The sequence below is a fragment of the Eumetopias jubatus genome, unplaced genomic scaffold (genome assembly GCF_037043125.1).
Source record: "Eumetopias jubatus isolate StellerSeaLion01/CBP00866 unplaced genomic scaffold, mEumJub1_p1.0 scaffold_8, whole genome shotgun sequence".
NCBI classification, from domain to species: domain Eukaryota; kingdom Metazoa; phylum Chordata; class Mammalia; order Carnivora; family Otariidae; genus Eumetopias; species Eumetopias jubatus.
In genome coordinates this window covers 82,788,075-82,797,181 of record NW_028274814.1, presented here as the reverse complement: position 1 = coordinate 82,797,181, position 9,107 = coordinate 82,788,075, and the positions used below count along the sequence as shown (strand labels likewise).

The following is a 9,107-nucleotide window of genomic DNA, read 5'->3' as shown; positions in this document are numbered from 1 at the left end:
ATTATCTCTAAAGAGGTTTTTTGGTTTGTTTGGTTTTTGGTTTTTGGTTTTTTTTTCCATTTCTGACAATTGTGTCTTCAGGAGCACTCCAAGAAGAAGATCCAAACCTACCCAAGAGTTTTTTCTAATAATTTCAGAGTAGAGCCAGAGGGCCTAAGAGAAAAGTATAGAACAGTACAAAACTAGAGTTAACATATGGTATGAAGGAAGGTATATGTTTTTCTGGTGAAGTCCCAGGTGACAAGCCTCATATCTGCAGGAAGTAAGGGCTTAGCCTTTATCTGTTCTGAATGGGGAGTTATTCAAACATTTAGCATTGTGCCTGGCATCACAAGGTTGTCCTTGGCTTGGCAGCTTAATGATAAAACTAACATTTAATGACCATCTACTATGTGCCAGGCACATGCTAAATCTTTGAATAGATTATTTAACATTTTTTTTAAATACGAAAAAAGTTAACAGTTTATTATAATTTATTTTATTTAACAATCTAGGAAGTTCCCAGCCATCAGCATTTCCAGTGCAATTGCAGGTGCAACTGGGAATTCAGGATTCTCTGTGGAGCTGTTAGTGTAGCAAACATTGTAGGTAAAATACATGCATACTTTTGATAGTACATATGATCGGATCTCTCCAACTGATTTCATTTGTTTTTTTTTTTTCTTTCTCCCTTCCTCTTTCTTTCTCTCTTCCTTCCTTCCTTCCTTCCTTCTTTTCTTTCTTTCTCTCTTCTTTCTTTTTAAAATAAGCTCGGGGCGCCTGGGTGGCTCAGTCATTGGACATCGGCCTTCAGCTCAGGTCATGATCCCAGGGTCCTGGGATCGAGCCCCTCATTGGGCTCCCTGCTCTGCGGGAAGCCTGCTTCTCCCTCTCCCACTCCCCCTGCTTGTGTTCCCTCTCTTGCTGTGTCTCTCTCTGTCAAATAAATAAATAAAATCTTAAAAAAAAAAAATAGGCTAAGCCCAGGGTGGAGCCCAATGCAGGACTTGAACTCACAACCCTGGGATCAAGAGTCAGAGGCTTGGGTGCCTGGGTGGCTCAGTTGGTTAAGCAACTGCCTTCGGCTCAGGTCATGATCCTGGAGTCCAGGGATCGAGTCCCACATCGGGCTCCCTCCTCGGCAGGGAGTCTCTTTCTCCCTCTGACCCTCTTCCCTCTCGTGCTCTCTATCTCTCATTCTCTCTCTCTCAAATAAATAAATAAAATCTTAAAAAAAAAAAAGAGTCAGAGGCTTAACCAACTGAGCCCTCATTAGTTTTGTTCTCTGCAAACTGACTTGGGCCACTCAACATGGCTTTTATTGTTCCTGATGTTAGTGAATGTTCCCTTTATACAATAAATTCATGACCATCAAAAGATATCATTTTGGGGGTGCCTGGGTAGCTCAGTCAGTTGGGCATCTGCCTTCCACTCGGGTCATGATCCCAGAGGCCTGAGATGGAGCCCCGCATTGGGCTGCTTGCTCAGTAAGGGAGCCTGCTTCTCCCTCTCCCTCTGCCCCTGCTCACATGTGCTCTCTCTCTCTCTCTCGCTCACTCTATCTCTCAAATAAATAAATAATCTTTAAAAAAAAGATATCAAGGGCGCCTGGGTGGCTCAGTTGGTTAAGCGACTGCCTTCGGCTCAGGTCACGATCCTGGAGTCCCAGGATCGAGTCCCGCATTGGGCTCCCTGCTCAGCGGGGAGTCTGCTTCTCCCTCTGACCTTCTTCCCTCTCATGCTCTCTCTCTACCATTCTCTCTCTCTCTCTCTCAATAAATAAATAAAAATCTTTTAAAAAAAAAAGATATCAATTTGATATACGTGGCTTCAGGGCCTTCACAGCCACCATAGGTTTTCTCTTCTCCATCCATTATGTTCTTACTAAATTCTACTTTACTTCCACAGGAATTTTAGTAGTTTCTCAACAACCCTGCAGCCACCGTGCCATAGCAATGCCACAGCCCTTACTCCAGGGCCACCCCATCACTCCCAGCTGCCTGCTGTCCCAAGGCCCATTATTTAACATTTTTAGAAAATCTTTATGAAGTAGATGGTTATTACACCCATTATATAGATGAGGAAAGTAGAGTTCAGAGCAACTAAATGATTTACTTAAAGCCATACAACAATTAATTGGCAGCCATACATTCAAGCATAGGAGGTCTGGTTCTAAACCATATTCTTACCCACAATCCACTCTTCTAACTTGTGGTACAGCCTCGTGTATTCCAGTCCTACCTGAAGTACCCTACACCAGGGCCTGATGTTCTGTAAGGACCATGAAGAGAAAAGGTGTGTGATGGGGGGAGAGGTCCCCTTTCTTTGATAGAGTAAGTGACAAATTTTAACAGTCAGACATTGTTCCAGAAGATGGCTCATTCTTAGCTCTCCAGCCTATTAGGTGACTGTGTATAGGGGGAAGACAACTGGCTGGACGGGAGACATTAATTCTTGTTGTGACTTGGACTTAATAAGCAGGAGCCTTCTGGAGCACCTGGCTGGCTCAGTCATAGAGCCTATGGCTCTTGAGTTCAGGGTTGTGAGTTTGAGCCCCATGTTTGGGATAGAGATTACTTAAAAATTAAAAAAAAAAACAAAAACAAAAAACGGACTAGAGCTATCTAGAGCCCTATCTAGAGTTAAAGTTTTATCTTCCATCAGCCCTCACTTGAAAAACCTTTAAAAATCAATCAAATGGTGACGCCTAGGTGGTTCACTCAGTTGAGGGTATGACTCTTGATTTCAGCTCAGGTCATGATCTCAGAGTCCTGAGATTGAGCCCCACAGGGAGTCGGCTTGAGATTCTTTCCCTCTGCCCCTCTTCCTGTGCACATGCATGTGCACGCATGCTTTCTCTGTCTCTCTCAAATAAATAAATAAAATTAAAAAAAAAAAGAATCAATCAACTGGGAAACGAGTATGTGCCTGCCCCATATATATATGTGTGTGTGTATATATATATATATACACACACACACACACATATATATAATATACAACCATGTATATATGGTTACAAACAATTTATAAAAAATGTATGGGAGGGGCACCTGGCTGGCTCAGTTGGTGATGTGTGTGACTCTTGATCTTAGGGTTGTAAATTTGAGCCTCGTGTTGAGTGTAGAGATTACTTAAAGTTAAAAAATATATGTGGGGAAGAAAATGGAGAAAAAGCCTGGAAAGAAATATACCAAAATGTAACCAATGGTTTGTCTTTTTTTTTTTTTAAGTGCTAGGACTTTTTTCAATGTTTCCATATTTTCCAGGTGTACTAAAATGTGTGAGTGCTGGGGTGCCTGGGTGGCTCAGTCGTTAAGCGTCTGCCTTCGGCTCAGGTCATGATCCCAGGGTCCTGGGATCGAGCCCCGCATCGGGGTCCCTGCTCGGCGGGGAGCCTGCTTCTCCCTCTCCCTCTCCCCCTGCTTGTGTTCCCTCTCTCGCTGTGTCTCTCTCTGTCAAATAAATAAATAAAATCTTTAAAAAATATATATAAAATAAAATGTGTGAGTGCTATTTAAAAGGAGAAAAATAAGCTATTTTTTAAAGGACAAAATCAACTTCTTTCCATGAAGCCTTCTCTGATGTCCCCAGGTGGAGTTGAACGTTTCCCCTTCGTTGCCATCGTTGACTCTACTTACAGCCATGTTGTAACACATAGATCTAACTCACTAGACTTGCCATCTATGTCCCATTCATTTTATTTCCTCAGCACCTCACCCTCAAATGGTAACACTCAGTGTTTATTGAATGGAATGAACATTTGTGAAAATGCAAGATACAAAGAGGAATGAACAGTGTCAAAGGGAAGTTTAGGATTAAAAGATTAATAAGGAGCACAGATATTGAAAGGGAGTGATCCTTTAGGATTGGGGCAGGGGGTTGTCAAGGTTTGGGGGAAGAGGAGGTGTTGAGTTAGGCCTTGATTCATTCATGCATTGCTGAAATGCCAGATAGAGTTTAGAGTTTGGTATGAATAAAGATATAAGATGTGCAAGAAAGCTTCTTTTTCTTTACTTTTTAATTGTAAAATAGTGTAAAATATTTTAATTTATTTTATACGTAACATACATCTTACCATTTTAACCATTTTTAGGTGTACAGTCTGTGACATTAAGTACATTCACGTTGTTGTGCAACCATCACCACTATCCATCTCTAGAACTTTTTCATCATCCAAAACTGAAATTCTGTACCCATTAAACAATAACTCCGCATTCTCTCCTCCCCCACCCCGCAGCAGGCTTTGGTAACCACTATTCTACTTTCTGTCTGTATGAATTTGACTATTCCAGTACCTTCTATAAGGAGAATCATATAATATTTGTCCTTTTGTGTTTGTTTGGCTTATTTCACTCTGCATAATGTCTTCATGGTTGTGTAAGAAATGTTTGAGGGATTGGCTTGATGGCACAGAGGATTGAAATAAAGAAACAGAAGAAGATGAAGATAAAACTGGAAAGGTACTTATGGCCGATTGGGACATGCCTTGAATGCAAACCTACGTGGCTGCTGTTGTGGGACCAGATGATTGTGGAAGTTGGAACTGTTACAGTCTCTTGGAAAGTATTATGGCAATATCCTGTAAAATTAAACGTAAGTACATCCTCACCTAGAGAAATAGAAACATAACCCAGTACATAATGATAATACAAGAATGCTTATTGCAAAAAATAATACTATTGTATATAAATAAGGGAATAGTCGAATAAATTATTGTACATCCAGACTGTGGAATAATATGCAACTAATGAAAAATCATGTTCTAGCTATATGCATTAACCTGGAGAAGTAGTAGAGTGGCATGTTAAATGAAAAATGTTGCAGGAGTGCCTGGGTGGCTCAGTCGGTTAAGTGTCTGCCTTCAGCTCAGGTCATGATCCTGGGGTCTTGGGACTGAGCCCCACATTGGGCTCCCAGCTCAGCTGGGAGCCTGTTTCTCCCTCTGTCCCTCACCTGCCACTCTCCTTGCTTGTGCTCGCGTGCATGCTCTCTCTCTCTCTCTGTCAAATAAGTAAAATCTTAAAAAAAAAGAAAAATGTAAGTTGCAGAGGAATTTATGAGGTATGATTGCATTTTATTTATTTATTTATTTTGTTTATTTAAGAGGGAGAGAGGGGGTGAGGGTTAGAGGGAGAGGGAGAGAGAGAATCCCAAACAGGCTCCACACCCAGCACAGAGCCAGACTCGGGGTTCAATCTCACAGTGCTGAGATCATGACATGAGCTGAAATAAAGAGTTGGGCACTTAACCAACTGAGCCACCCAGGTGTCCCTGCATTTTTTTAAATTTGAAACAATATAAAACTCTAATTATGAATAACTATATTTGTAAACGTTTCTATTCAATTCTATTCTATTTATTCAACAAATATTTATTGAATTCTAGCTGTGGGCCAGCCACTCACTCTAAGTACTGGGTATATAGCAGTGAACAAAACAGACAAGTATCCCTACCCTCATGGAAATTGCATTCTAGTTGGGGAGCAGGAGCAGACAATAACTGAAGAAACAAGTAAATTGTATAGGAGTTTAGGTGGTGATAAGTGTTAGGGAGAAAATTAAAACTGAAGAGGAGGCTAGGGGGCAATTCTAGTATGTTGCACAATTTGGAGTAGTACCATTCACTTTGGGGAAAAGTGAGGGACAGGATGGAAATTCAGGAGGGTGATTAAGGAAGACCTTACAAACAAGGAGATATTTGATAAAAGATCTGAAAGGAGTAAGGGAATGAATGATGTGGATATAGAAGAGCATTCCAGGCGAGGAGAACATAGAGGAGGGGATGCCTAGCTGGCTCGGTTGTGGAGCATGTGACTCTTGATCTTGGGGCTGTGAGTTTGAGCCCCATGTTGGGTATAGAGATTACTTAAAAATAAAATCTTTTTTAAAAAAGAGAGAGAGAGAGAAAGAGAGTACAGAGTGGAAATGTGGAAGAAAAGTATTAATAAATGTTACCCTAGGAGCACCTGGCTGGCTCAGTCAGTAGAGCATGTGACTCTTGATCTCAGGCTCATGAGTTCAAGCCCCATCTTGGGTGTAGAGATTACATACATACATAAATAAATAAAGCCGTATTTAAAAAGAAAAAAGCTAAATATATATATATTACCCTAGAGGGTGAGATGGAAAGAGTGGATCATTAAATAGTTTTCCTTTATATATGTTGGTATTATTTGACTTTGTTACAACAAGCATGTGTTTATAATTAAAAACTGATAAAGAAAAAAGTGATTATCAAAATGGGGATAAAGTTGTAAGGATTAAATGAGATAATAAAAATATACATAAACTGTTAAATGCTCTGCCATTGTTATTCATTACCTTATAAATAGTTGGAACCCATTGAACACTTTTGAGCAGAGGCATGAGATTATGGAAGCAATTAAAAAAATTTTTTTTAAGATTTTATTTATTTATTTGTGAGAGAGAGAGAGAGCATAAGCAGGGGGAGCGGCAGGCAGAGGGAGAAGCAGGCTCCCTGCTGAGCAAGGAGCCTGATGTGGGACTCTATCCCAGAACCCTGGGATCATGACCGGTGCCAAAGGCAGACGCTTAACTGACTGAGCCACCCAGGAGTTCCCTGGAAGCAATTTTTTAAACTGCAGCAAAATCATAAAACAAAAAATTAGCCTTTCTTTTTAAGATTTTAGTTATTTATTTGAGAGAGAGAGTGCACGAGCCAGGGGAGAGGCAGAGGAAGAGGGAGAAACAGACTCCCCACTGAGCAGGGAGCCCCACGTGAGGCTCCATCCCAGGACTCTGAGATTATGACCTGAGCTGAAGGCAGATGCTTAACCAACTGAGCCGCTCAGGCGCCTCCCAAAATAAGCCATTTTAAAGCATAAAATTCAGTGGTATTAAGTACATTCACAATGTTGTGAAACCACTGCCTCTATCTAGGTCCAAAACATTTTCATTACCCCCCAAAAAATACCTGACATCCATAGAGCAGTTGCTCCCAATTTTCCCCTTCCTCTGGCCCCTGGCAACCACCAACTTGCTTTCTATCTCTATGGATATTTCAGATAAATGGAATCATACCATATGTGACCTTTTGCATCTGGTTTCCTTCACTTAGCACGTTTTCAAGATGCATACATTTCTCAGCAAGTATTAGTATTTTATTTCTTTTCATGGCCATGTAATGTTCCATTGCTTAATGTACCCTGTTTTGTTTATGCATTCAGTGGGTGGACATTTGGGCTGTTTCCACCTTCTGGCTATTGTAAATAGAATAGTTCTGCTATGCACATTCATGTTACAAATATTTGAGTACCTGTTTTCAGTTCTTTTGTTTAAATGCCTAGGAGTGGAATTGCTAGGTCATATGTTAATTCTATGTGTGACTTTTTGAGGAACCACCAAGCTATTTCCCACAGCAACTATACCATTTTACTTTCCAGGAAACGAGGGTTCTAATTTCTCCACGTTATAACTAACATTTGTTGTTTTCCTTTTTTTTTTTAATGACCTTCCTATTTGATGTGGTGTTTCGTTATGGTTTTGATTTGCATTTCCTTAATGACCAATGATCTGAGCATCTTTTTATGTACTCGTTGGACATTTGTAAATCTTTTTTGGGAGGAATATCTATTTGAGTCATTTACTGATTATTTATTTATTTATTTATTTATTTTTAAAGATTTTATTTATTTATTTGAGAGAGAGAGAAACAGCCTGAGAGGGGAGAGGGTCAGAGGGAGAAGCAGGCTCCCCACTGAGCCGGGAGCCCGTTGTGGGACTTGATTCCAGGACTCCGGGATCATGACCTGAGCCGAAGGCAGTTGCTTAACCAACTGAGCCACCAGGAACCCATTTACCGATTTTTAAAAATTGGGTTGTTTGTCTTTTTGTTGTTGAGCTCTAAGAGTTCCTTATATACTCTGGGTACTAGACTGTTATCAGACATATGAGTTGCAAGTATTTTCTCCTATTTTGTAGGTTGGATGAAAGAAATTTTAAGACAATTAATTTGACAACTGTGTGTGTAGGAAGGATTCCAGGAGCAATGAAAGGCAGAAAGACCAACTAGAAAGACATTACAGTTCTTCAGGTTGCAGTGAACACAGAATAGTAACAATGGGAAAATACCCCCAAAAGATTGTGTACCACAAGTGAAATTAGGAAAAGTCAAAGTGTAATGGATAAGATTAGCCATCTGTAGAAGGAGCAAATGACCTGGTGTAGTCTCAGGAAAGCATAATTCTATCAATATATCTAAAGCTCTAGCAGCCTAATCACTTAAAGTAGAATGGCTGGAGCCCTAACACAATCAAACTCTAACCTAATCAATTACAATAAAATGGCTGAAGTGAACATAAACAGAATCAATTATATTAACTTGGCTGGAGCTGAGACCCAATCAATTCAATTGTACCTTGTCTTCACAAAAGGGGGAGATAATCTGCATAGAATTCCCCCTTCCCCAACCAAAAAAAAAATGTCAGTATTTCCCCAGTGACATTTAGGGAAGAATATTCCCTGTTTGGCCTACACAAGTATCTTATATATTTATAAAGAAGATGGATATAGTTCTATTCGTCATTAAAATTATCCAACTAATTCGCTTGTTCACTAAACAGCCTTCTAATTATAATATTTGACTTCCAAAATTGTCAAGTATTTTGATTGGTCAATAGGATTATCTAGGCCACTGTAAGTTATATATGGAATATTAAATCAACCATATGGCTTATATTTCATGCTCTTTTGAGTTTGGTCAGCATAAATGAATTCTCCTAAGATGAATTAATTGGACAAAATCAACTTTAGGGCATTCAAGCTGAGGCTCAGAACCTCTTAAAGAAGAAAACTCAACAATCTTTGTATCTCTTGTCACTCTAACATTAACCCAGGCTTGACAGGAGCCTTATTTCATGTACTTGGAGAGGTAGTGAGAGGAGTTTTTGTTGTTTTGTTTTTCCATTTTAGAGTGGAATGAAGACTTAGAAAGTGCTTAGGTCGCCTAGGGCCGCACATAGTTCACCCAGATGAAGTGCTAAATGCTCCAACTCCCAGCCCAGGTCTTGCTTTGCCTCTTGCTAAAGCAATCATTGATTGTTTCTACAGAATGGGAAACAGCATAAACAGGGGGAATTACAGATTCTAGAATAGCATCAGCAGCCA

At 40.0% G+C, this 9,107-nt stretch overlaps 1 pseudogene; it reads right to left on the bottom strand.

The window, feature by feature from the left end:
* Positions 1 to 482: 482 nt before the first annotated feature.
* LOC114225878 (elongin-C-like) lies at positions 483 to 1,853 on the bottom strand (annotated as a pseudogene).
* Positions 1,854 to 9,107: the final 7,254 nt, after the last annotated feature.